The sequence below is a fragment of the Pseudophryne corroboree genome, chromosome 6 (genome assembly GCF_028390025.1).
Source record: "Pseudophryne corroboree isolate aPseCor3 chromosome 6, aPseCor3.hap2, whole genome shotgun sequence".
NCBI lineage: Eukaryota > Metazoa > Chordata > Amphibia > Anura > Myobatrachidae > Pseudophryne > Pseudophryne corroboree.
This window is the reverse complement of record NC_086449.1, coordinates 226,500,634-226,528,515: the sequence shown is the minus strand read 5'-3', so window position 1 is coordinate 226,528,515 and position 27,882 is coordinate 226,500,634. Positions and strand designations below refer to the sequence as shown.

At 45.0% G+C, this 27,882-nt stretch overlaps 1 protein-coding gene and 1 long non-coding RNA gene across 8 annotated transcripts in view; one reads left to right on the top strand and one right to left on the bottom strand.

Annotated features, from left to right (window-relative positions):
- AKAP13 (A-kinase anchoring protein 13) overlaps positions 1 to 821 on the bottom strand; it is a 532,570-nt gene extending 531,749 nt beyond the window's left edge. For 4 of the 7 annotated variants that reach the window (XM_063925738.1, XM_063925741.1, XM_063925740.1 and 1 more), the window contains exon 1: positions 463 to 821. The gene's annotated coding sequence lies outside the window, so the exon portion shown is untranslated. The remainder of the gene's footprint in view (positions 1 to 462) is intronic. The other 3 variants (XM_063925744.1, XM_063925746.1, XM_063925742.1) reach the window with 1 other exon arrangement.
- LOC134931898 (uncharacterized) lies at positions 726 to 27,372 on the top strand. The gene is made up of 3 exons (XR_010179197.1): positions 726 to 923; positions 19,011 to 19,092; positions 27,184 to 27,372. It is a non-coding gene; the product is annotated as an uncharacterized LOC134931898 (long non-coding RNA).
- The last annotated feature ends 510 nt before the right edge of the window (positions 27,373 to 27,882 follow it).

The following is a 27,882-nucleotide window of genomic DNA, read 5'->3' as shown; positions in this document are numbered from 1 at the left end:
CTGACTGTACAGAATTCCTACAGCAAGACTCACATTTCCAATAGGAGACTACATTATGAACTGTAGAAAGAAAACTTCTGATGCCTCTAGTGACACTGGGAGCAGCACATTAGTTCTATCCCCAACTCCGAGGAATGAAAACTTTTATAGAGACTCCTGCCCCCTCACCATGTGCCAGCCCACAGCACAGGGCACACAGACAGGAGTTGAGGACAATCGGGCGGCCTGGGTCCCCGGGGAAGGAGACAGGCTGGGTGTCATCGACACTGTCAGGCAGGGCAATGGTTAAGTTGAAAGAGACGGTAGAAACAAAGTATAAGTGACCTGTAATAGCGTATGAGTAGCTGCATAAAGTTACCAGTATCCTGGACAGGTCACACATTATTCTGTCCCCTTCACCAGCATGCCCTCCCAGCACACACAGCACAGACCACCCTCCCCCACAGCCCTGGGGCCGCTCACCTCCTGCAGCTTATCCAGCAACAAGTGTGTGCAAGGACAGGATCATTCCCCGGCAGCGCAGCCCTCTCTCCTCACAGCACACGGCGGCATATGGTAGCTCCAGGCCTGAGGCTCCAGCATCCGCGCAGAGGGAGCACACAATGGGCTCTACAGCACTTGTTGCTGCTGCTACACTGTATCTCCGAGCGTATCACTCACCCGCCGCCGCAGCCCGGACACTGCACAGCGCTCCCACAGCCGCGCCTGCGCACTCGCTCCCACCCAGCCTCCCTCCTCCCGTAGCAGCCGGGGCAGCGCTCTGTAACTGGCTGCGCGTCCAGTCACTTTGTCTGCTGCCGTCGCTGCGCTACATGCCGGAGTAACCAGCTGCGGGGAGAAAAGTTTTCTTAATGGCTTGGCAGAGGCTGCAATGCACTAGCCCTTTACTGAAACAGTGTCAAGAAACGTAACTTAAAGCATCAGTGAGTAAGCTGCAACTATGCATAATGCTGTGTGTGTGTGTGTGTATTTCTAGATATGTGTGTGTGTGTGTGTATATACACATTCAAACGCACAGGGCCAGTGCTAGGGTGTTTGGTGCCCCCCTGCAAACTACAAATTTGCGCCCTCCCATACTTTCCAAAGGGACAGCGCACATCTTTAGTGCATACCGAAAAAGGGGTGTGGTCTTACACAGAAGGCATAGCCACACAATAGTACCCCCAGTTCCAATTAAGCCACAGTAGCACAATCTTATTCACATAACACCGCACCTAGTAGTGCTTCTTATACACAAAATTCCTCCTGTAGTAGTGCCGCTTGCACATAATGACCCCTTAGTAATGCAGCTTACACAAACTCCCCCCGCACTAGTGCCGCTTACACAAAATCCCCCCAGTAGTAGTGCCGCTTACATAAAATCCCCCCTGTAGTAGTGCTGCTTACACAAAATACCCCTAGTAGTGGATTTCTAGAGGGGGGTTTCCAAATGCAATCCAGAATCCCCCACTCTGCAGAACATTGGAGCAACGCGGGAGTCTAGGGGAGCATTAGAAGAATCTAGTAACGACCCTGTACCTTAATGTAAACGCTGGTCATTTTATGCACTGGATCCTGTATGGAACACAGAATACATTTTTAACACTATAGATGGTCTATAGCAGGGGTGGGCAATTATTTCAGCTGGGGGGCCACTTAACACTTCCAGTGAATATTCGAGGGCCACACACAAGGGCGGGGACTAATATGAATGACAAATATTTGTAGTAGTAAGTCCTGGGCTGCGCAGAGACTGCACAAAGTAGATTTTTGCAGCTCTGCGTACACATACGATCGTACACTTGCACGGGTGAATTTACACTCCTCCTGGGGGCGGCGACTACCCGAACGCAGGACAGCAAAATGTGCAGCACAGTGATCAAGTCTGAATCAGCCCCTTAGTCAGCAGTTACTGCAAAATGAGACCCGTTATAGGGCCCAATTCAGACCCGGTCGCTGCTGTGTATTTTCGCACAGCAGGTGATCGGGTCTGAACTGCGCATGCTTTGCAGTGCGCAGGCACATCAGTCCGCCGCGCTGGGGAGCGTCAGGCAGTGATGGGATGGTGCGAACAAAGCGATCGCACAGGTGATCGCAAGATGATTGACAGGAAGAGGACGTTTGTGGGTGGCAACTGACCGGTTTAGAGGAGTGCACGGAAAAATGCAGGAAGGACCAGGCGTTTGGAGGGAGGGTTTCCGACGTCAGCTCCGGCCCCGATCATCGCACTGGAAGAGTAAGTCCTGGGCTGCGCAGAGACTGTACAAACTTCTGTTTCTGCAGCTCTCCTGCACATGCGATCGCTCCCCTGCACAGCGATTACCCCCTCCCCCTGTAGGCAGCGACTACCTGATCGTATCAGTGCAAAAATCACACCCTAGCGATCAGGTCTGAATTAGGCCCATAGTTTTATATATATATATATATGTATATGTTTTTATAGTTTTATATATATATATATATATATATATATATATATATAAAACTATAAAAACATAGTATTTATATATATATATATATATATATATATAACTATAAAAACACACACACCACAATATACATTACACCGCATACGTAGTTTTTTACAGGCAAAATACAAATGTCTAAAAAACACATCCAGTAATAAAAAAATAAAAATAAAAAACTGCTGAAAACAAACAAACAAACAGCATCCTGTGTAATGCTGTTATCAATCATATTCACAGCTGGTTACTAGCTCCCCCCACCCGCTTACCTGAACCCACATAGCAGTCTCAAACCTCCCCTCTCCCTTAAACCCATATAGCAGTCTCTACCCCCCTTCCCCCACCCCTGAACCCATATAGCAGTCACTACCCCCCTTCACTCCCTCCCCTGAACCTATACAGCAGTCTCTACCCCCCTTCCCCTGAACCTATACAGCAGTCTCTACCCCCCTCCTCTCCTCCGTCCTCCTCCTCTCCCTCCCCTCCCCCCCCCCACCCCCCAGACCCATATAGCAGCTTTACCTTTGATGCATTTTTTTCACAGTGGCAGATCTGCTGCCCAGATTATCCACCGCCTTCTGCCAGATCCGCTGCGCAGAGCCGCTGCTGCTACCCGCTGCCCTCTGCACGCTCCTGCCGTGGCTCCGCCCCCTATGCCGCCCAGCGCCTGATGTCACAGAGGAAATCCCGGTCAGCAGCGGCGCCGCATCTCGGAGCTTCGTAGCGCAATGACAAGCGGCTCAGCCGGGCCGCTTGTCATTGCACAGTGGTATGGGACAGCGGGCCAGGCAGAATCGGTTTGCGGGCCGCATCCGGCCCGCGGGCCGCATGTTGCCCACCCCTAGTCTATAGTGTACGTTGCATCAAACATTTCAATAATATAAATGTGTGGTCAGGAAAAGGTTAACATACCATAATAAATAAATATACAAAATAATAGAACCAGTACTGCACTTTCTAAGCTCACATTCTCCCACCTCATGGTAAGACCCCTGTCTCTTCTTCTTGGTAGCTGCTCTCTGGTCCAGTGCACTGATTGAGGGCTCAGATCCACACACACAACAAACTTAGTATAAGAAGCTGCTACCACTGGGCATATGCAGCAGCTCCGCTCTGTCTCTTAAACTGCATGATGTGCCATAATCGTATTATATACCATTGCTATTGTCAGAATTTAAGCCACTTGCCAAAAGAAGGGGGGTTTCCAGGCAACCAGAACCCTCCCCTGCGTTTGCCTATGCGCTTACACAAAATACCCCTAGTAGTGCCGCTTGCACAAGATGCCCCCTTAGTAGTGCCACTTACACAAAATCCCTCCTGTAGTAGTGCCGCTTACACAAAATTCCACCTGTGGTAGTGCAACTTACACACATTTTGCCCACCCAGTCACACATGCACACACATACACAAACAGATACACACACATATATACACACATATAGATATATACACACACAGATACCGGGGCAGTCCATCCTCCTGTTCCTCCTCATGATCAGCCTGGTCCCTTGTAGCTCCGCCCACTTTTCAGGTCTTCCTGCACAGTGAGTAAACACTGCGCGTTGTCACACAGGGAGCGGGAAAGGACGCTGTGCGAAGCTTTTGCATTTGAGCTGGGGGGGGCCGGAACTGACATGCGAAGCGGGATAGCCCTGTGCGTCCACCCGCATGTCTATGGACATGATCGCAGCCCTGCAAAATTTTGCAGGGCTACGATCAACTCGGAATGACCCCCTATGTCCATATGTGCCTACAGTATGCATATATGTGCTCCTCTGTATCTATATGTGCCTATGTCTGTATGTGCTCCACTATATTCATATGTGCTTCTGTATGTCAGTATGTGCCTATGTCTGTATGTGCCTATGTCTGTATTGTATGTGGTCTTTTATGTCCAAATGTGCCTATGTCTGTATGTGCTGTTCTGTGTTCGTATCTGCCTATATCTGTATTGTCAAAGTCAAAAATATTACATAAAGAGAACATACAAACTACACACATTAACGTCGCTATACTTGCAAATGCGCGCAGCGAGCACAACCATATATGGTAACACACGCATTTACACGGACATGCCACAGAGATGGATTCGACACTTATTTCATACAGTACATAATTATAATAATATCAAGCGCCAGACATCATGATGATTTAGAATTGTATATGTAATGAAGTGGTGTCATGTATGTGTATTATTTGAACGGAACCAGATAGACCTGTCATGTTTACTATTGAAGCAACCAGCTTAATGTGTAGATTAATTTGATACTTGTTATTAAGTTGTAGTACATTGCAACACGGAATTATGATTACATGTATAAAAGCTAAAATTGCTCTTATTAGAACAATAGATATTCTTAGAGGTAGAGGACAGGGAACTCAGGCCAGCCCTTTGGATGTCTTCAAGGCTGAATCTGATTACCATATATATATATATACAAAGGAATTGGTGACTCACCATGAACCCCTCCCCCAGAAACTAGTTAATACTCTGCTGACCACACAGGAAGGGACTTTGCTTTTTTGGTCTCAGACGATGATGGACTTGCTGGCAGATCAGTTCCTGTATTTATTTACAGAGAGAGGGAGATATAAGCTACATTGGAGGGAATGGTAATTGTATCGCTGGCATGTAACTGAAATTGTATGTAACTATGTATTAACTGCTTACTGTATGAGTTGTAACTATAGGTATACTGTACTTTGTAATATATATTGAATCCATATCCTTTTTAATAACAAATATATGCATCAATGAGCTTTGGAACTCAGATAATGTGTGGGTGTATTGTTTTCTCTTATGGGATGCAGTGTTGTGCGATGTACAGCACACATTTATGGGATTTGGTAATAAGATGTGCAGGCATTTACAATATATATTAGAGCGGGCATTTTAAATATTTGTGAGAAATCAATTTGGCATTCTTAGTATGTTCCTATGTCTGCACTGTATGTGCTCCTCTATGTCTGTATGTGCCTATGTCTGTACTGTATGTGGTCCTCTATGTCCATATGTGCCAATGTCTGTATGTGCTCTTCCGTGTTTGTATCTGCCTATGTCTGTATGTTCCTATGTCTGTACTGTATGTGCTCCTCTATGTCCTTATGTGCTGCTCTATGTTCGTATGTGTCCATGTCTTTATGTGCTTCTGTATGTCAGTATGTGCCTATACATATATGTGCCCCTCTATGGGTTGGGTGTGGGATCCCAACAGTGAGGAGGATGTCAGTGGACAGAGGGGGTCATTCCGAGTTGATCGCTAGCTGCCGTTGTTCACTGCGCAGCGATCAGTGAAAAAAATGGCTAATCTGAGCATGCACCGCAATGCGCACGTGACGTACGGGTACAAAGAGCATCATGGTTTTGCACAGGTTCTAGTGAAGCTTTCAGTCGCACTGCCGAACGCAGGAAGATTGACATGAAGTGGGCGTTTCTGGGTGTCAACTGACCGCTTTCAGGGAGTGCTTAGAAAAACGCAGGCGTGTCGGGAAAAACGCAAGCGTGGCTGGGCGGGTGTGTGACGTCAAAAGCCGTCCCTCCGTCGCACACGAATCAACGCACACGAAGAGTAACTACAGGGCTGGTCTTGTTTTGCAGAAAATGATTTTGCAGGCGCTCTGCTGCACAAGCGTTCGCACTTCTACAAAGCAAAAATACACTCCCCGGTGGGCGGCGATAATGCGTTTGCACAGCTACTAAAACTAGCTAGCGAGCGATCAACTCGGAATGACCCCCAGAATCCTGACACTTCTTGGTCCCCACCCCTAACCCACCTGCAGCCTAACACTAACCCTCCCCTCATACAGCCTAACCTTAACCTCCCCCCCCACACAGCCTAACACTAACCTTCACTCTAGTGCCTAACCCCTGCTCCCGCAGCCTAACCCTAACTGGCATACTGATGTTAGTGAAAGGGAAGAGAGAAGTTGGGAGACATAGAGAGATAGAGGGGGGAGAACACAGAGAGCCAGTGCCGGATTAAGGGGTGGGGGGGGGGGGTGGCAGGGGATAAGTACCTCGGGGCCCTCTTCCTTCAGGGGGTCTCCTGGCCAGAGCTGCTGTACAGTGACGATTCTGCCCCTCTCCAGGCTCCACGACTAGCAGCAGCTGGGACAGCTGCTGCTGACGGCGGAGCCTAAAGAGAAGTAGAATCAGCCCCAATGCCAGACCTCTGTACCTGCAGCGCTGTTTGCTAACTTCTGATGGCAGTTGCGTGTCCAGGGGGAAGGGGTGTCGCCTCCTGTAACACCCATCCCGCCCACCTACTGATCTGTGACCTTGTGAGCAGAGCAGTGGCCGGGGTGATCTGGGGCCATGCAGACGGTCCGTACCATGCAGACACCGCAGATACCACTCCATTCAGACAGTCCGTGCTCACCTCAGGCGATGCCATATAATACATCAGTGGCGAAAGCATCACCGGCATATATATATATACATATATATATATATATATATATACATCGACTCCTAGCATGCAGCGGCACTCAGAGAAAAACACTCATGGGTATTCCAAACAAGTGGTATTTATTCCATAGTGATAAAAAACAGATCCAACGTTTCGGGGTGCTGACACCCCTTTGTCAAGGTGAACAGAACAGAAGTTCTGTTCTGTTCACCTTGACAAAGGGGTGTCAGCACCCCGAAACGTTGGATCTGTTCTGTTCTCCTTGACAAAGGGGTGTCAGCACCCCGAAACGTTGGATCTGTTTTTTATCACTATGGAATAAATACCACTTGTTTGGAATACCCATGAGTGTTTTTCCCTGAGTGCCGCTGCATGCTAGGAGTCGCTGTATGTACTACAGATTCCAGAGGGCACCGGGGCCGTGTGTATCGTGAAGGGTGAGTGCCAATCCGCTGCTGTATATATATATATATATATATAACAGACAAATACTCTCCTCCTGCGCTGTTCAGTTGGTAAAGGAAGGACTTATGAAAAGATTCTAAAAATGGCTGCCTGATTTCACTAAGTTTCCTGTTAGGAGGAATTAAGTATAAGGAATAGAGTGAAAATAGAGGAATTGGCACCCTAGGATTGTATCAACCCCTGATATTAAAGAAAACCCTTTTATGGTTTCACAACTAAGTGTCAACAAGCTTTAAAACATAATGATCAACTGTTCCTTCATAAAAATGTATTTAAAACAGTACGTTAGCACAATTAATGTCCATAACATTACAACGACAGTAAAATGTAGTTCTCCCACATTGATCGACCTATCGAAGACAGAAAAGTGTAGGTAGATTTTTACAATATTCTTCTTCTTCCTTATTATAAATTCGGAATTAACATCAGATAAAACAGAATAACCCAACGCGTTTCGTCTTGTACCAAGACTTCATCAGGGGTGTATCTAAAATTGTAGGACAGCTAATCAATACATGGAAATTGTACAAACATGGATTTATAATACATTAGGAACAAACCATATGTAGAAATATGCAAGACATGGTGTAACAGAATATATGACGTTTAAGATAACAACAATAATAAACAGAATCACTCAGAGAAAGAGATAAATGAATGAAAAAAATGAAGAAGGTGAAAAATGGGAAATTCGAAGGTGTCACAATAATTCACAAGACATACCTCTGATTGTAGGTTAGTATGATCAACAGACTAGAATGAACCCAGACAATCAATCAGGGATGTTTGAAGGAAGAATTCCAACATCACTAAGGATTACTGTAGTAATATCAATCCAGCCTAATTGAAAATTAATTAATTTTGATTGTAATAAAATATATTATATTATATACTATATATTAGTACCCAATTCATAAGGCTCAGTGTGACACTACATACCTCGTAGATCAACTTATCATGTTTCAAAAAGCTCCAATGTTGGAGATATTCATATGGATAAAGGACTCCACAAGCTCATATAAAAACGAACCTGATAAATCTATTAATTGGTATTAATGATCATTAATTAATCTATATTGGACCTTATTAAAAGGAAATAAGGGGAACTCCTACTACAAAAAATTACCACTACTGCCCTTTAAGGGAATAGATAACATATTCGAGTTTATATCAATAAAAATGATCTAAACAGAGCCATATCCTTGGTGAACATTATCAAAATGTATCAAAATTAGTAGGAAACATACGAGAGAATGGTCAGAGGCACTAAAGGATAAGCCACAAAATTCTCTATGGTTATTTTTTTAGAGTACAATTCCTCAGATCTAATTAAAGATCTATTTGAATGAGATCAATATATTACAATTTTATATACGGAAACAAGAATAACATACCTTGTAGACAGGGCCGGTTCAAGGGCGCATAGCGCCCCGGGCAGGAAAGGGGCGTGGCCTAATACAGGGGGCGTGGTGAGTCACGCCCCCTGTACATTGAAAGCGCCGCTTGAATGCTGAGCGGTGCGCGATGACGTCATCGCGCACCGCACAGCAAAAGGTCCTCTCCACGAAGAGAAACTAGACGCTATGCGTCTAGTTCCCTTCGTGGAGAGGACCTTTGCTGTGCGGTGCGCGATGACGTCATCGCGCACCGCTCAGCAGTTACTCTCCACGAAGGGAAACTAGACGCATAGCGTCTAGTTCCCTTCACAGGAGGCGCCGGGGACGGCAGCGGGCAGCGGAGGCGGACGGGGGACACAGCGGGCAGCAGTGGCGGATCTTGCCACGGTGCGGCGCCCTCCGGATGGCGCCAGCGCCCTCCGGAAGGCGGCGCCCCGGGCAAAAGTCCTGCTTGCCCGTGGCAAGAACCGCCACTGCTTGTAGATCAACTAAAGGTGTACAATTCTGTTAGAGGAGAAATAATCCTCGCTAGTTCGTATAGATATGGAACCTAGTGGGTTAATTAATATTGATTGGTGTCAGAATATATTTAAATCATATAGAAACCCAAAAAGGTACATACATAACATATCTTCAATTGTGGAGATACAAAACACCCACAAATAAGTGGTGATTTTAAAGTGAACAACACTGACAAAGTTTACAATATTGGTTCAAATGATACAATAAATACGAAAATACAGTGTTATTACTTAAGCAAAAAATATATTTAAAAAAATTTTTTTTTAATTGTTCAGAATAATAGACTAGTGTCGCAAAATGTGTCACAACATAAAATATTCAAAAAAGCGAAACATAAACATATATAATTAATTAAATGAAGCCATGTTCAGAATGAAGTGTAAATAAATCCTTACCCTCCAAAGGAACTGACCACTGACTTTCCTTTGGAGGATAAGGATTTATTTAGAGAAAAGGCGGTAAGAGGACGTTGAGGAAATGTGAGTGGAAGGGAGGGGAAGGGCTGGCCCGCCTCCTTCTGTTTTGTTTCCGCCCGTGACTAGCCTTTTAGTTAGTACAGGATCCGGCAAAGGTGCACTGAGCGCACTACTCTGCTGGCTCCACATATAATGAAGATGGCGCAGCTGTAGTGTATGTGGGCACTAGGTAGGGTGGAGTGAGTGGACAAGGCTTCGGACGGCCACTGATGGTGACAGAAAAAAAACATATTTTTTTTTATTATAACCAATGTCTACTAGCACTGTGTGGGCCTATTTGTATGGGGAGCCTGGAGCTGGAGCTCCAGCCACCCCATTTTTAATCCGGCCTTGCTTGTGCCTTTCTCTCCTTACCCCCCTCCCATTTCTCTCACCCCCTGTGTGTCTTTCTCTCCCTACCCCGTGTATCTCTCATTATCCAATCCTAATGGCTCTCTCTCTTATTGCTCTCCGCATGTCTTTCCCCCTACTTCCTCCTTCCATGCAGGGCCGGCTCCAGGCCTACTAACGCCCTGAGCAATAACATTTTGAAGTTCCCCAAACCATGCACGTCCCTTCGGCGCACGTGCTCCTGGAAAGCTGGCCGTGGCCTTGAAACTTTATATAATCAAACTATAAATAAATATATTTTCACACCCTCTCTATACACACACAATTAGCAGCCTTACACACAACAGCCACAGTAGTGTTTCTTACACATGTCTCCAGTATAGTGTAAGACACATAATGACCCCAGTAGTGCAGTTCCAGATACACATACGCCCCCAGTAGTGCCAAATGCACATACACCCCCGGTAGTGCCAAATACACATATGCCCCCAGCAGTGCCAGATACACATATGCCCCCAGCAGTGCAGTGCCAGATACACATTATTTGCCCCCACAGTGCCAGATACACATTATATGCCCCCACAGTGCCAGATACACATTATATGCCCCCACAGTGCCAGATACACATTATATGCCCCCAGTAGTGCAGTGCCAGATACACATTATATGCCCCCACAGTGCCAGATACACATTATATGCCCCCACAGTGCCAGATACACATTATATGCCCCAGTAGTGCAGTGCCAGATAGACATATAACTACAGTAGTGCAGTGCCAGATAAACATGTGCCCCCAGTAGTGTAGTGCCAAATACACATGATATGCCCCCAGCAGTGCCAGATACACATGATATGCCCCCAGCAGTGCCAGATACACATTATATGTCCCCAGTAGTGCAGTGCCAGATAAACATGTGCCCCCAGTAGTGCAGTGCCAGATAAACATGTGCCCCCAGTAGTGTAGTGCCAGATACACATGATATGCCCCCAGTAGTGTAGTGCCAGATACACACGATATGCCCCCAGCAGTGCCAGATACACATGATATGCCCCCAGCAGTGCCAGATACACATTATATGTCCCCAGTAGTGCAGTGCCAGATAAACATGTGCCCCCAGTAGTGTAGTGCCAGATACACGATATGCCCCTAGCAGTGCCAGATACACATGATATGCCCCCAGCAGTGCCAGATACACATGATACTCCCCCAGCAGCTCCAGATACACATGATATGCCCCCAGCAGTGCCAGATACACATGATATGCCCCCACAGTGCCAGATACACATTATATGCCCCACAGTGCAAGATACACATTATCCGCTAGAACAGTGCACCATGTGAGAAAAAAAAGCTACCATTAAGGCAGGGCTTACTTCGAGTGGGTGCTCAGGAAGATCCAATTGCTTCTAGAAGCACTGCACCCTCGCAGCAGCCAGCAGAGGAAGAAGTGGTCTGCTCTGGTGACAGTGTGCGTGGGAAGGGACAGCAGCGGCTAGCCCGCGGCCCACCTCCTAGCAGTGACTGTGATGATAAGGGGGATTGCTGTGAGCGGGCCAAAGCTAAACTATGTGCGCGCTGTGCAGCGCAGGTGTCTGACGTCAGATGCCGGCGCTGCACAGCACGCATGTAGTTTAGCTTTGGCCCACCCACAGCACTTCCTCTCGTTGTCACACAGCCACTGCTAGGAGGCGGGCTGCGGGACGGATGCTACTGCTATAGGGACCTGGCTCTAGGCTCAAATATTATCCCAGTGTACTTTATCCCACCCCATGTGTATATTGTTGCCCTCCCTGTGTATATAATACCAACCCCGTGTATATAATGTCACCATTTTTTTTATCCCACCTCATGTGTACATAATGCACCCTGCATACATTATTCCCACCCCAGTGTAAATAATGCCCACAGCGTACATTATCCCACACCCTGAGTATATAATGCCCCAGTATACATATGTTGTCCCCAGTGCACATTATGCCCCCCACCCATGCATATGTCACCTGTTTATATGATGCCCGTCCATGTATATAATGCCCCCTGACTAAATAATGCCCTCACAGTATATAATGCCACCCCCAGATATATAATGCCCCCTATGCCGACCCCAGTGCTCTCACCTTGCAGGTCGGGGCATAGTTGATGCAGAGCCTGCACCAGGAGGAATAGAACTCCAGCAGCCAGGATGTAGAGTTGTAGAGGACACGATTCAACGAGTTCCGCTCCAGCACAGAGATTTCCGCATCTTGCTGCCCTTACAGCAGTGGTTTCCAAACTTTTTTGAATCACGGCGCCCTAGAATATCAGAATTTTTTTCACGGCACCCCTAGGCCAAAAATTTCTTATTGAGAAGTTTAGAAAGAAATATTACATTAAGTAGATTGCGTTTATATGTCATCCTTAGGGTCAGTTGTGTGGTGAGGGACAAGATTTGCTTCTGTTTGGCCACATATTTTATGACTGGCAGCCACCAGCACTGGTTTTGCCTATTATATTGACCATGAATAATTTGAATTGGTCCTGGACCACCAACCCAGGGCACCCTTGCAAGTGTCCCGAGGCACCCCAGGGAGCCACGGCACAGTTTGGGAACCTCTGCCTTACAGCAACTTCTCCACCGCCAAATGCATCCCAATCCTGGCCAGGAGCAGCAGCAGCACTGCCCGCATGTGAAGATGAGGAGGAGTGCTGTGGGCGGGCCAAAGTTTAACGATGTGCGCGCTGTGCGGTGCCGGCATCTCACGTCAGATGCCGACACCACACAGCGCGCATATAGTTTAGCTTTGGCCCGTCCACAGCACTCCCCCTTGTCGTCACACAGCCACTGCTAGGAGGCGGGCCGCGGGATGGACACTGCTGCTGTAGGGACCTGGCTCCAGGCTCCAATATGGTGGTGAGAGATAGCGGCGCCTACTAAGTGTGGCGCCCTGTTTGGCCACTCTGTTGGAACATGCCTGGAGTCGGCCCTGCTTCCATGCTCTCACTCTCTCTTTCCCTGTCTCTCTTATACTGTATTCTGTTTAGGTTGTGTATCACGGGTGTAGTATGGTATGCCGGCGGCCGGGCTCCCGGTGACCTGCATACCGGTGCCAGGAGCCCAACCGCCGGCATACCGACAGCATGGCGAGCGCAAAGGAGCCCCTTGCCGGCTTGCTGCAGGCACAGTGGTGCACATATTTATTCTCCCTCCAGGTGGGTCGTGGACCCCCACGAGGGAGAATATCTGTCCGTATGCCGGGTGTCGGGATTCCGGCGCCGGTATACTGTGCGCTGGGATCCCGACATTCGGCATACTGAAGACCACCCGTGTATCACAGATTCCAGTGCCTTTCTGTGTTAACTTCAGTAGCACCTTGTATGTGGCAAGATCTGACCTAAACATAGAATTTGACGGCACATAAGGACCACTTGACCCATGCAGTCTACCCTTTAGGGTTAATGTATTAGGGTTAGTTTGGGGTTACATATAAGCATAAAATTTGACAGCAGATAAGAATAGCATCACCCATCCAGTCTGTCCATTAGGGTTAAGGTGTCCACACATTAAATAACTTGCAAACTATGCAATGTCGTTAACAGTTTCCCCTGAACTCCCATACAGTCCTGGACAAACGATATTGGTGGTCATTCCGAGTTGATCGCTAGCTGCATTCGTTTGCTGTGCAGTGATGAGGCAAAAAAAAGGCACCTCTGCGCATGCAGCGCAATGCGCATGCGCAATGTACTATTATATCGAACAATGTAGTTTCACACAGGGTCTAGCGAAGCTTTTCAGTCGCACTGCTGGCCGCAGAGTGATTGACATGAAGTGGGCATTTCTGGGTGTCATCTGACCGTTTTCAGGGAGTGTTTGGAAAAACGCAGGCGTGGCTGGGCAAACGCAGGGAGTGTTTGTGACGTCAAAACAGGAACTGAACAGTGGGAAGTCATCGCAAGCGCTGAGTAGGTATTGAGCTACTGCACAAAAAAACTTTGCCGCCGCTCTGCGATCCTTTCATTCGCACTTCTGCTAAGCTAAAATACACTCCCAGTGGGAGGCGGCATAACGTTTGCATGGCTGCTAAAAACAGCTAGCGAGCAATCAACTCGGAATGACCACCATTGTGCATTAAAGTGACAAATTTGGCAAACGTTCTAACAATATATCGAACGATCTTCAACACATCACTACCGAGAATGCCAAATCTTTCCTGCAGCAGAGAAGATCTGAAGATACGACAAACGACCCACGGTAACGCACATCGGCATCGTTATCATTCATAGACACTGAACGATTTGCACTATTATGAACGATTTATCGTTCCAATGCTTTGAAATCGTTCGAATATCGTCTGTGTGGTCACCTTTAGAGTATTTTAATTAATATAGGAGTTTGAGTTAGATTATTAAGGATAAGGTATTTTGGTTTTGTTTAGAGGTTTGGACTAGGGTTAGTTTAGCAGTTTGGGTTAGGGTGAAGTTTGGGGTTAGGGTATTACATAGAAATATAGAAATTGACGGCAGACAAGAACCACATTGGATATTATAGGCCGTGTTTATGTTGAGGAGGAGGAGTTACAGATGTAGGAGGGGTTAGAGGAAGTGACATATAATATGAAGTATTGCTATGAAGATGTAGATAAAGAAGGTAAGTAGTTGCATGTTGATGGGATGAGTTCAGTGCCGGATTAATGCTTGTGGGGACCCAGGGCAACCAGGTTGTTCACCGGCAGAACGCACTGAATCCCCTTCAAGTTTCACCATCACAGTGGCCACAGGCGGCTCTGGGACAGTGTCTCGTGGGATTTGACTTCCCGCGAGACTGACCTGTTAAGTATGAGGAGCTCCTCGGTGGCCGAGAGGGAGGTAGAACGGAGACAGCAAAAAGTTCTGCTACGATTTTATAAGCAGTGCCGGTGGCTGATTTTGGGGACAGTGTGTGGGAGCCCCCAATCTGTGGGGGGCCCAGGATGACTGCCCCTATTGCCCCTCTTATAATCCGGCCCAAACTGAGTTAGATAAAGGAGGAATAGTTAGAGGTATTGATATGAAGTGTTGCTATGGAGAGGTGGAAAGAGAAGGGGAGTGGTTGCATGTCACATCAATATGCCCAAGGGTCTAAAAGTCAGCAGCATGAGCAGATGCAAAATCTCAATCAATGCTCTGCCGAATTTGTTTTTAAATTGTTCCGATGGAGATTTCCTGGCCTCTTGGAAGGAGCTTCAGCTGCCAACTTCTGTGACCTCATGAGTCGGCCAGTGGTATCGCAAGTGATGTTATGCTCTGTCCTCGGATGCAGCACTGCATCACAAATGTATGCAGGTGGTGTCTTCTTATACCAAATGCCTCCTGCTGCATTAACATATCTGAGCATCGCTTCTGCTTCCAAGTAAGCAGCAGTGAGCCACTCTCTAACCCAGTGTTACAGGAAAAAGTCTACAGGCGAGTGAAGGTACTGGTGATCTTAGTAAAGTTGACCCTCACAATACAGCTCTCTCTCTCTCCTAAACATGATCTCTTTTTGATCTCGTTGGAACATAGACTGTATGAAACAGTTAAGATAGAACTGGCGAATCTCCAATCTGATACTACAGTTATTTCCGCTATGCCATCAATTCTCGAAGAATACAAGAAGAAAACTGAGGCTTATCACATGACCCTCCATGAGATCATTACTAATCAGGCCAAATAATACTCTATATTCAAATTTACCTTAAGGACCTCGATAATAGGGAAAACGCAATAATCTCCATGATAGAGGGATCCTGGAAGATAAACTAGCTTCGGGGCTGGAGGATGTGCTGACCCAGTTGATTAATAAAGTCCTTGAACATGATGCAGACTCTAAAATATTGTTTCATATAGCCCACAGGAAATTAAGGACGCAGTCCTTGCAAACCAAGAAGCCAACAGACATTATATGCATTCTCAATTATGACTTTGTAAAAGAAGTCAGGGTCCTCCAAAAGTAAAGAGGGGTACACACAGAGAAATAAATCATAGCTTAAATTCACAGCAATTTGACTAGATTGCTTAGAAGTTAAGCACGGATCTCTCAGTGTGTATGCCCCACAGCGATAGCGCTATCGCCGGTGCTAGATTGGCCTAGCAGGTCACTCATTTCACAGCTGGGTGAAATTAGCGGCCATCCCCCCCAGTCTGCCCCCATCGCTAAGCACACATTGCGCTGTGCTGAGTGGGGGGAGAGATGTGTGCTGAGTGGTCACTGATAGATCGCTCAGCACACATCTCTCCCCGTGTGTATGGGGCTTTAGACTTTCAAGGTCATGATATTCAAATATTCCAGGATTTGTCCTGGAATATCTATACTATAGCAATGTCATATGTTGAAACCCTTGAATGAAAAACTCAGGAAACATAACTTAAAATACAGATGGGGTTGTCCTTTCAGCCTGGTGGTCAGCTCGAATGGTGGGTGTTTTACACTTCATGACCCTGACGGCTTAACTAGCTTATTTGAAAACCTGAAGTTGTATAAACCAGTTTTCCATCAATGGCTACAATCATTTCAACACCTAGACCCTCTGACATATCCCAATAAGAAATCTTGCAAATTAGGTTGGAAACTGCGTGTTGATCGTTTTTGTTTTTTTAATGAGGAAGTAAAAAAAGCTCCCTAATACCGCTTTCACATCTCAATGCCGGGTTGCACCCGGGAATTGGAAACGGGTCCTTCCTGGGTGCCACCCGGCATTGGACCCTTTTAGACTGGCATCCTGACTCGGCAATATGGGGGCGGGTGCGGAGGCAGCGCTGGGGCATGAGATCATCTTCACGCCGCCTCTGCCTATACTGCATCGACCTGGCAACCTGTACCTGACCCGGAAATAACCCTTCTTTATTCCCGGGTTGAAATACTGTTCAGGAGACCCGAGAATTCAGGAGTGACCCCTTTCACTACGCACAGCGACCTGCGTCGACCCGGCAATATACTGGGTCGATACCAGGTTGTTTGTGCGGTGTGAAAAGGGTATAAGTGAACCCACAGGCTTCTATTACAATTCAGCGGATGTAGGACAGAAACTTCTAAATACAATCTGGTCTGTGGTCCTTTTCAACTTTCTGAGCTTCCTATTGTCCAGGTGGAATTTGAACTTCTGACTTTGGGGCCAATTCAGACCTGATTGCTGCTGTGCGTTTTCTCACAGGCTGCGATCAGGTCTGCACTGCGCACGTGTATGCACCGCAATGCGCAGGCGCAGCTGTGCGCAGCAATGGGGATCGGCGGTCATCAATAGTGCGAAAATTCCACACGCATCAGCGATCGCAAGAAGATTGACAGGAAGAGGGCATTTGTGGGTATCAACTGACCGTTTCTAGGAAGTGTCCAGAAAACGCAGGAGGGACCCGGCATTTTGTGGGAGGATTTCTGATGTTGGCTTCAGCCCCGATCATCGCAGCGGCAGAGTAAGTCCTGGGCTGTTCAGAGACTGCACAAACTGCTGCTTATGCAGCTCTCCAGTACAAGCAATCACATTCCTGCACACACACAATACCCTCCTCTGTAGGTTCGACTACCTGATCGCAGGGATGCAAAAAGCGCACCCTAGCGATCAGGTCTGAATTACCCCCTTTGTCTCATCATGCTTTTGACGTGTCTCCTTTACTGAGTTAAATTGTTTAGTTTGACTATCTATGGTGTAAATACCAAATTGCTTTCTAACAAATATTTAAAATGCCCACTCTAATATATACTGCAGACGCCAGGCGCATCTTATTACCATATACGATAAAAGTGTGCTGTACATCGCAAAACACTGCATCCCTTAAGAGAAAAGAATACACCCACACATTGGGGGTAATTCCAAGTTGATCGCAGCAGGAAATTTTTAGCAGTTGGGCAAAACCATGTGCACTGCAGGGGAGGCAGATATAACATGTGCAGAGAGAGTTAGATTTGGGTGTGGTGAGTTCAATCTGCAATCTAAATTGCAGTATAAAAATAAAGCAACCAGTATTTACCCTGCACAGAAACAAAATAACCCACCCAAATCTAACTCTCTCTGTAAATGTTATATCTGCCCCCCTGCAGTGCACATGGTTTTGCCCAACTGCTAAAAGATTTCCTGCTGCGATCAACTTGGAATTACCCCCATTATCTGAGTTCCAAAGCTCATTGATGTATATATTTGTTATTAAAAGGATATGGATTCAATATGTTACAATGTACAGTATACATATAGGCCCTCATTCCGAGTTGTTCACTCGCTAGCTGCTTTTAGCAGCATTGCACACGCTAAGCCGCCGCCCTCTGGGAGTGTATCTTAGCTTAGCAGAATTGCGAACGAAAGATTCGCAGAATAGCAAAATTAAATTTCTTAGCAGTTTCTGAGTAGCTCCAGACTTACTCAGCCATTGCTATCAGTTCAGTCAGTTTCGTTCCTGGTTTGATGTCACAAACACACCCAGCGTTCGCCCAGACACTCCCCCGTTTCTTCAGACACTCCCGCGTTTTTCCAAACACGCCCAGAAAACGGCAAGTTTCCGCCCAGAAACACCCACTTCCTGTCAATCACACTACGATCACCAGAACGATGAAAAATCCTCGTTATACCGTGAGTAAAATACCTAACGTTTGTGTAAAATAACTAAGCGTATGCGCTCTGCGAACCTTGCGCATGCGCAGTAAGCGAATAATCGCAATATAGCGAAAATCGGCAACGAGCGAACAACTCGGAATGACCCCCATAGTTTCATGGTTACAATTTATACAGTAATCAGTTAATACAAAATAAATACAACTACAGGCCAGCGATACAATTACCATATCTTTCTCATATAAATTCGTCACTCCATATCACTCTCTCTCTCTGTAAAATCATGCAGGAACTGGGCTGACAGCATCGCCATCATCGTCTGGGACAAAAACAACAACTGCCACTGTGTGTCACTGCAATGTGTTATCTAGTTTTGGGGGAGGGAACTTTCTCATTCATGATGAGTCACTAGTCTGTTTGTATGCTAAACAGGTTCAGCCTTGAAGACATCAGAAGGGGCTGGCCTGAGCTTCCTGTCCACTACCTGTTTGGAATATCTATTGTTCTAATAAAAGTGAGTCTAGCTTTCATACATTTAATCATAACTATTTGTTGCAATGTCCTACAACTTAATAACAAGTATCAAATGAATCTACACATTAATCTGCTTGCTTTAATACTAAAAATGACAGGTGTATCTTGCTTCGTTCAAATAATACACATACATGAAATTACTTCATTATATAATTTTAAATCATTATGATGTCTGGCGCTTGATATTATTATAATTATGTGCTGTATGAAATAAGTGTCGAATCCATCTCTGTGGCATGTCCGTGTAAATGCGTGTGTTACCATATATTGCTGTGCTCGCTGCGCGTATTTGCAAGTATAACGACTTATATGTGTGTAGTTTGTAGGTTCTTTCTATGTAATATTTTTTTGACTTCGACAGTCCAGCCTTTGGCAGTAAACAATAACTGCCATCAATTATTAACATAAGAAAAAAAAAAATTTCAGACACAAGTATGTATTCATTTCCCAAATCAGACACTTGACTATATTTGGGGAAGACAGGGAGGAGGACGAGACATCCTCTATATGCACTCGGCGGTCACGGGACCACTGGTTGGGTGTGGGACAACATTTAACCTATAGAGTATGCTGGGACAGGTCTTTGGCCTATAATGTCTGATTTGCGACGAACATTTCACACATACATGTACCTACGTCTTTGTACACTGATGTTTGGATTCGATTGAGATTCTGCTGGGTAGATGAAGAAGACACAAACAAATCGTGAAAATTACATATAAAATTTTCATGATCTACATATTCCTATCATTTTCTGAACATTGTTTCCATTTCTGGAACGTATGCTAGGTCTGTTTAAAAATTGAACAAGGGTTATAAGTAGTGTCCTTCCTAAATAACATAAACCTTCGGAGTTCGGGGAGAGCCACTCATAAACCTTTCTTCCACATATATTAAGGAGCTCTTTATCTGCAATGTGTGAATAGCCATTGTCTGATTGTTCCTGATTACCTCCGAACTCCATAACTACTAGACCTTTGATTTTTCTCTGATTTTAATAAACTGATCGGCTAATCCTGGGATCCTATAAGGAAATCACTCCTTCCTCCAGAACCAGTTCCAGTCCCACACTCGACTCCTCATAAAAAAACCTCACAAAAATAGAATGTCCTGAAAAAAAAATGTTTGTCAGCGGGAAAGAGGGAAAAGAGAAATAGAACAAAACAACTCTTGTTCATAACAAATCAATTACAATGACTGGTCTTTCTGCAATCCTTTAGTACGCTCAGGTAGTGTTCAACAGTGCCACCTCTCAGTCTTCACGGAACAGAGTCTCTGGTAATACTTTTGCGATCTCACTCCATTTACGAGTTCCTTCCGGACTACCGACTTTCCTGCAATGGGAATCGTGGACCCAAGTCTCTTGGCTACTTTCACTGGGATAGTGCTGTCAACAAAACTTGGTATGGTCCTTCCCACCTGTCTATTAGGCAACCTGAGTGTAAGAACAATCACACAGTCTCTTGGCTCACAATCAAGACAGTTAGTATTTGGCATACCTGCAATCAACAGTTTCAAGTTCTTTTGTCAAGTTCTCAAATGCTGGCTCATCTCAATAAGGTACTGTACGGTCACCTCATTGGTGTATTTCTGATCATTGTGCGGATCAATCATGACACGAGGTTGTCTTCCAAAAACAAAAAACACAAATACCAAAACCATAACAAAAACAAATTTCGAAGAGGGTGATTCGTTAAGTGAAGATCTGGGAGTGGTTCCGATGCTACATAATACTAGTGGCAGTATCTATGATCACAATAGTACAATTTCAAGCTTTGCTCCTACTTCTAGGGGTACCATTATCTACACACAAATTTCTGCGCAATTTTTCTTTGCGGTAAACACAGCAGAATCCGTGGCGGCAGGAAATGCCTCTACCCAGTTTGAGAAAACATCAGTGCACACCAATACATAACAATAATTTCTAACGGGTATTAACTGTACGAAGTCATTGTGTGTTTGCAATGTAGAGTACCATGAGCATAACTCCAAAAAAAGAAAAGAAAAAAAAAAGCATCTCTAGAGAAGAGAAAAAAGAAGAAAATGAAAAAGAAAATGTCAGGTTTGCCATTCACCAACAGGCATATCAGTGTCTATACAAAATTTCCCTTCACCAGTATTCCCATTCTCCACCCTTTGTGCATGACAAGGCACACTGCAGTAATACTGGTGTTATCGTGCTGTTGAGATATACTGGGTTTAGGCAGAACTCTGAAGGACCTAGGCATGTGGAGTTTGAACTGTACTTGGGTCCATGTATTGTACCACCCTGTGTGAACGCAAAAGATAAAGAGGAAACTGTAGAGAAACAGAATAGAGGTTGGTGACAGATGAGTTTGTATAGGTGGAGAAGATTTTATAAAATTTTGACAACTGGATTGGGCACTACGGGGAAGTGATTCTCTACTTGGTCTACTCCCCTTAAAAAAAATTCTGTGTGTCATATCTCTACTGGGACTATCCCAGCCACAAATCCAGTGTCCTGTCCATCCTAAGTTCATAGGGAACCCGGTATCTGTGAGATAATTTCCTCTACCTGTGATGGACATGCATCTAGAACAATAGAATGCGACATTAGCCTTTGAGCGGTGTCTAGTAAATCTTGCACTTCTTGAGCATGGTTCTCAGGTATATCCAAGAAGACACCCTCAGGAGTACAATATATGACAAACCGCATTTTACACAATAAGTCTCTGCCGAATAGATTAGTAGGAGCTGATGCAGCCAGCAGAAAAGAATGTTTAGTTTGCAAGGGCCCTATCGTAATCTCTGCAGGTCTACTCAAAGGGTATTGTTGCACCGTTCCTGTTACTCCCATTGCCCGAATCTGTGTTTTCTATATGGCTCGTGATTCCTTACTATATTTCCCTTGGTCCCCTCTATGTGTTTAATATTGTGGCTGTGTTTTCTGTCTAGGGGGTGTATATTGACTATGTGTTCTACTACTCCTACAATCTCTGGCAAAATGCCCTTCCTTCCTACAAGTATAACATATTATTGACCATTAGGGATCTGGGGTTTGGACTGATGGGTCTTTCCTGTATGTGCTATTATACTCCACCTGTTGTTCTCTGCGCCTAGCACTATTCTTGTGATGTTCAATAGCACACTCTCTGAGATTAGCTACTTTGACCCCTTTTCAATTTTGCAAACAAGTCTGCACCCTGCCCTCAATGCCGCATTGAGCCCGTCCATTAACACAGAGACAGCCACCTCCCATTTGCCGAATTGGTGTTTACCAGTGATCTTATCCAGATGGAGAGTTTTCTATTACTGCAAAAGACAAAAAAAAAAAATTTCTTAACAAGCTTCTAGGTCAGAGGTACTCAAACTCGGTCCTCGGGGGCCCACACAGTGCATGTTTTGCAGGTCTCCTCACAGAATCGCAAGTGAAATAATTAGCTCCACCTGTGCACCTTTTAAAATGTGTCAGTGAGTAATTAATACACCTGTGCACCTGCTGGGTTACCTGCAAAACATGCACTGTGTGGGCCCCCGAGGACCGAGTTTGAGAACATCTGTTCTAGGTCATGCGAAGTATTCATTCAATCCTTCTCATCCCGTATTAAGGGTCTGTACATGGTCCAACAAACATTTCCGAGCTCATCTTGACTAGGGGCATTACTAGGAATGAATACTTCTTATATGGTAACTGAAAGAAATACCCGGGCGTTACCTTGTCTCTGTCCGCTTTCCTACTGGCAAATACTAATGTGCGGACAGGTTTTTCTCCATTTCTGACGTTACTTTTTTTTTTTTTTACTATATATGTACACGAATGATACCATACTTACCTGTTCCACTGGTCTCAGCCACTTCCCCCACAGGCTACTGCTCTTCTTTTACAGGTTGGATACTCCTCTGGGTACATGAGAAATGGCTGAAAACAATCAGGTCACCTTCTCCTCCTAAATAAAACTGCAACATTCATTAGTACATATATAGGTTACAGTCATATTTTTCATATATTTTTTTTTTAGTCATATTTTTATTATTTTCTATAGTTTGTATGCTGGCCGTAACTGCTTCCACATCTACATAAGGCGGTGTACTTGCATTCTCTTTTTTTTCTTCCTACTTGTTTATTGTTGCTACAAGTTCAAACAGTTCTTATATTTCCATTCTTGTCTTATATGACTTTGGTTAGACATACCACCTGCAATACCTTAGGATCAAACTCACCAACACCTCTTGCTGCCACAGGTTTAAACAATTTGTATGTCTGACCCTTTGTTTTCTGGATTTTATCAGACATATTTTAATACCTACATTCTTCAGTACCTCTGGTTCAAAGCTGCCCATCCCAGGGAATGATACCCTATCGTTGTCAGTCATACGTACCCATTCGTCACAGTAAACTTCAGTGTGGACCATATTTTCCACACATGATAAACCTTGCTGACCCTTTCGGACGCAATTCTGACCTTCTCGGTCCTAACTCTTCTGCCTGAACCCTGCACAAACGTCTCTCACTTGAGCAACTGGCTCCCATATTTGTGGGTCTTTTTATTAACTAAAAAAATTCCCACAAACATCAAAATACTCAATGTAAGTAGACGGTGGAAGTATCTCTGAGCGCCTTCCACTCGCTCTCACCCACGTTGGCCGGTACTACCATACACCGTCGATAGCGAAGGCGATGTACCCAACTTAGGGCTCCTATCAGACCTTACAGCACCGTAATTTCTTTCGGTGGAAGTTCTGTTGGAATATTTTCCTGAGAGAGGCAGCGAAAAATTCTTTTTCGGTATCTTTCAACTGGAATTGTTTGTAGGGTGAAAAATAGAGAAATTAGATAATTATCCTTCACCCTTTCCAGTGGAAGCCCACCAGGGAGATTTCCTGACGTTATCAAAGAAAAACCCCTTTGTCTATACAATCACATCTGCGTATGCTCTTCCACAGCGCATATGACACAATGGTATCATGTTGTGCTGTGCAGAACACACGGACATGCGATGCAATAGCACAGACTATAGATACTAGTTATCTATATGCCCTACGATTGCTGTAGACCACTTGACCTAGACCACTCCAGATCACTTAGTTGTATGGGACACTTAGACCACTTCAGATCACTAAGACCACTTAGTTCTAATCACGCAAGGTAGCGAATCCTACGCCACCGGGCCTCTACTAACCCAGTGTTACCACTCCAGCCACTTAGACAACTTCAGTTCCTGGGTTCAGCTCCATTCGCTCCGCTTTCACTCACACAAATACGCTTTGTTTTTCTGTACAGAAAATTTTCACTCGTTCTGATCGGCAGCTTTACCCCCAGAGGCAATACAGTTTAAACAAAAGTTTTATACTAATCTGCTTTAGAAACCGGGTAGTTTTGTGCTATTGTAGCATGGCTACTATCCCACCTTAATTGAACAAATATCGTGTGGTTTTATTATGCGCACACAACCCTACGCAAGCTTGTGTAATTACGCAACCGTGCGTACCCCTATGCCACGTGTGCGGCCTTGCGCCACGTGCACGTTTTTGTACGCTGTCCTCACGTTCCGTACCACGTGTACCAATGTGCGTACGCAATTCAACAAACCACACAGTCTCTATAAATGTGAGCAATACTAACTATAATCGCTCACTTAACACAACACCCAGTTTTTTCTTAACAACCAGGTCAGAACTGCGTTTCTGTCTTTACACTTACTTCCTTAAATACTGTTATTTCAAATTTACCTATATAGCAAAAAATGTATCCGGTTTCACACAGATCTATAATGACTGCAATAATCTATCATTTAAATGATATGATTCATATTGGATAGCTATCTTGCAGAACATACACTATATAAATATACACATAATTATAATATTATATATATATGTATCATTCACTAGCCTTCTATGTGACACCTTACCTCTTATTTGTAAATCAAAGCTATTTGCTTTTCACTGCAAAAAAAAAAAAAGCAGTTACACAGGTTAATTTGCATTTCAATGGCTATCCTCCTATCACTGACCTGGTTTGGAAGTGTTGTGGACTCGGGGTTTCTTCCGGTGACCGGGAAGAGGAACCGCTACTGGGTCGCAGTAGAGATGGCCGGATGTAGGTCTTCCTCATACAGGATTAGGACGGTAGGCAGGAGGCACGGGTGAATGCTTGAAGGTCTCCTGAAAGACAAGACTTGTAAAGGTGCTGATGAATTGGTGGAGAGTACCAAAAGCTTACTGTGAGCGATGTTGGGGTGCTGGAGGCACTGAGGGTGCTGGAGGCACCGAAATGCTAGAGTTATTGAGGTGTTTTTAGGCGCTGAGGCGCTTAGAGATGTTGAGATGCTTGGAGGCACAGTGGTGCTGAGACACAGAGGTGCTGGAGGCATGGAGGTGCCGAGTGCTGAGGCACGGAGGTGCCGAGTGCTGAGGCACGGAGGTGCTTAGTGCTGAGGCACGGAGGTGCTGAGGCATGGAGGTGCTGAGGCACGGAGACACTAGAGGCACGGAGGTGCTGAGGCACGGGGACACTAGAGGCACGGAGGTGCTGAGGCACGGAGGTGCTGAATGCTGAGGCACGGAGGTGCTGAGGCACGGAGGTGCTGAGTGCTGAGGCACGGAGGTGTTGAATGCTGAGGCACGGAGGTGCTGGGAAGTACGGAGATGCTGAGGCACGAAGGTGCTGGGAAGCACGGAGATGCTGAGGCACGGAGAAACGGGAGCTCTGGAGATCACCACCACAGTCGCAGCAACGATGATACTCAGGCGCCGGAGCATTGCCCGGCGTCTGAATTTGAACTTCCCGCCAGGCTCTGATTGGTGGAGGTACCGATGACGTCACCCGCACCTCCCGTGGACGTCGAGCGCACACGCTGGCCGGACGGAGCGCTGGACACCGGGAACCGCCAGCGAGGACGGCCGCACGGAGACCCAGCGCGCCCGGAGGGGTAAGTATAGAGACCGTGGCGGCGCTGTGACACCTCCCTAGTAAGCAAATTCTACAAGTCTTAGAAGGAAAAAGAAAAAAAAACCTTTCTTTCCTTTTTCTATCTGTGTGCAATTTCTTACACCAAGCCAAGCATTTATCTCACCATTTACTCTCACTAGGCCCAATTGAAACTAGTTGTAATTGACTATGGCATGGGTTAAATAAATGCATTGGTAACTCATAAATGGTGCTTGATGTGACAAAGGAAACTGATTGTTCTGAGCAGACTGAAAATCAGCTATTTAGAAAATGACCTTCCTAAAATGGCCACTGCTCCTCCCCCTTCCACATCCATGAGGTTTACACAAGATGGTGGACAGGCCATGTGGTTAGTCCAAAATGGAGGACAGACCATGCGACTTCCTTTGTCACAAAGAAATCATACATTATACAAGCACCAGAAGTTATTTTAGGCCTGAGTTTAAAAAAAAACTATATCAAGGCTATGCAGCAACTTTTAAATGTACTTTTGAATCTACTTAACAGATAAACAATCCAATCTGAATCAAACACAATATGACTTATTTGAACTTTGTTTTGCAACAATAAAAATAAATTTTAGCATCTTAAATATTATGAGAAACACATTGTCCCTTGAATTTTTTTTCATATCATTGGCTTACTGATAACACAACAGAACACACGGATATGATTTTCTCAGCGTCAGGATGCGTCCACCACAAGCTGATCGACCACAGCGTCGCGTTTATAATGTACAGTGCATCATTAAGACCATGATATCCCGAAAGAGCCCTCATCTGTAAATACCAAATTGCTTTCTAACAAATATTTAAAACGCCCACTCTAATATATACTGCAGACGCCAGGAGCATCTTATTACCATATACGATAAAAGTGCACGGTACATCGCAAAACACTGCATCCCTTAAGAGAAAAGAATACACCCACACATTATCTGAGTTCCAAAGCTCATTGATGTATATATTTGTTATTAAAAGGATATGGATTCAATATGTTACAATGTACAGTATACATATAGTTTCATGGTTACAATTTATACAGTAATCAGTTAATACAAAATACATACAGTTACAGGCCAGCGATACAATTACCATATCTTTCTCATATAAATTCGACATTCCATATCACTCTCTCTCTGTCTTTAAAATCATGCAGGAACTGGGCAGACAGCATCGCCATCATCGTCTGGAACAAAAACAACTACCACTGTGTGTCTCTGCAACGTGTTATCTAGTTTTGGGGGAGGGAACTTTCTCATTCATGATGAGTCACTAGTCTGTATGCTAAACAGGTTCAGCCTTGAAGACATCAAAAGGGGATGGCTTGAGCTTCCTGTCCACTACCTGTTTGGAATATCTATTGTTCTAATAAAAGTGATTTTAGCTTTCATACATTGAATCATAACTATTTGTTGCAATGTCCCACAACTAAATAACAAGTATCAAATTAATCTACACATTAATCTGCTTGCTTTAATACTAAATATGACAGGTGTATCTTGCTTCGTTCAAATAATACACATACATGACATTACTTCATTATATCATTTGAAATCATTATGATGTCTGGCGCTTGATATTATTATAATTATGTGCTGTAGGAAATAAGTGTCGGATCAATCTCCGTGTCATGTCCGTGTAAATGCACGTGTTACCATATATTGCTGTGCTCGCTGCGCGTATTTGCAAGTATAGCGACTTATATGTGTGTAGTTTGTATGTTCTTTCTATGTAATATTTTTTTGACTTCGACAATGGCAAAGATAGGTAGTGGAGACAAATGTCCTCAAAGGAATGCATAATGTAATTTTATTTATTTGTACCATTTTCTATTGCTACATAATACCCCTTTTAC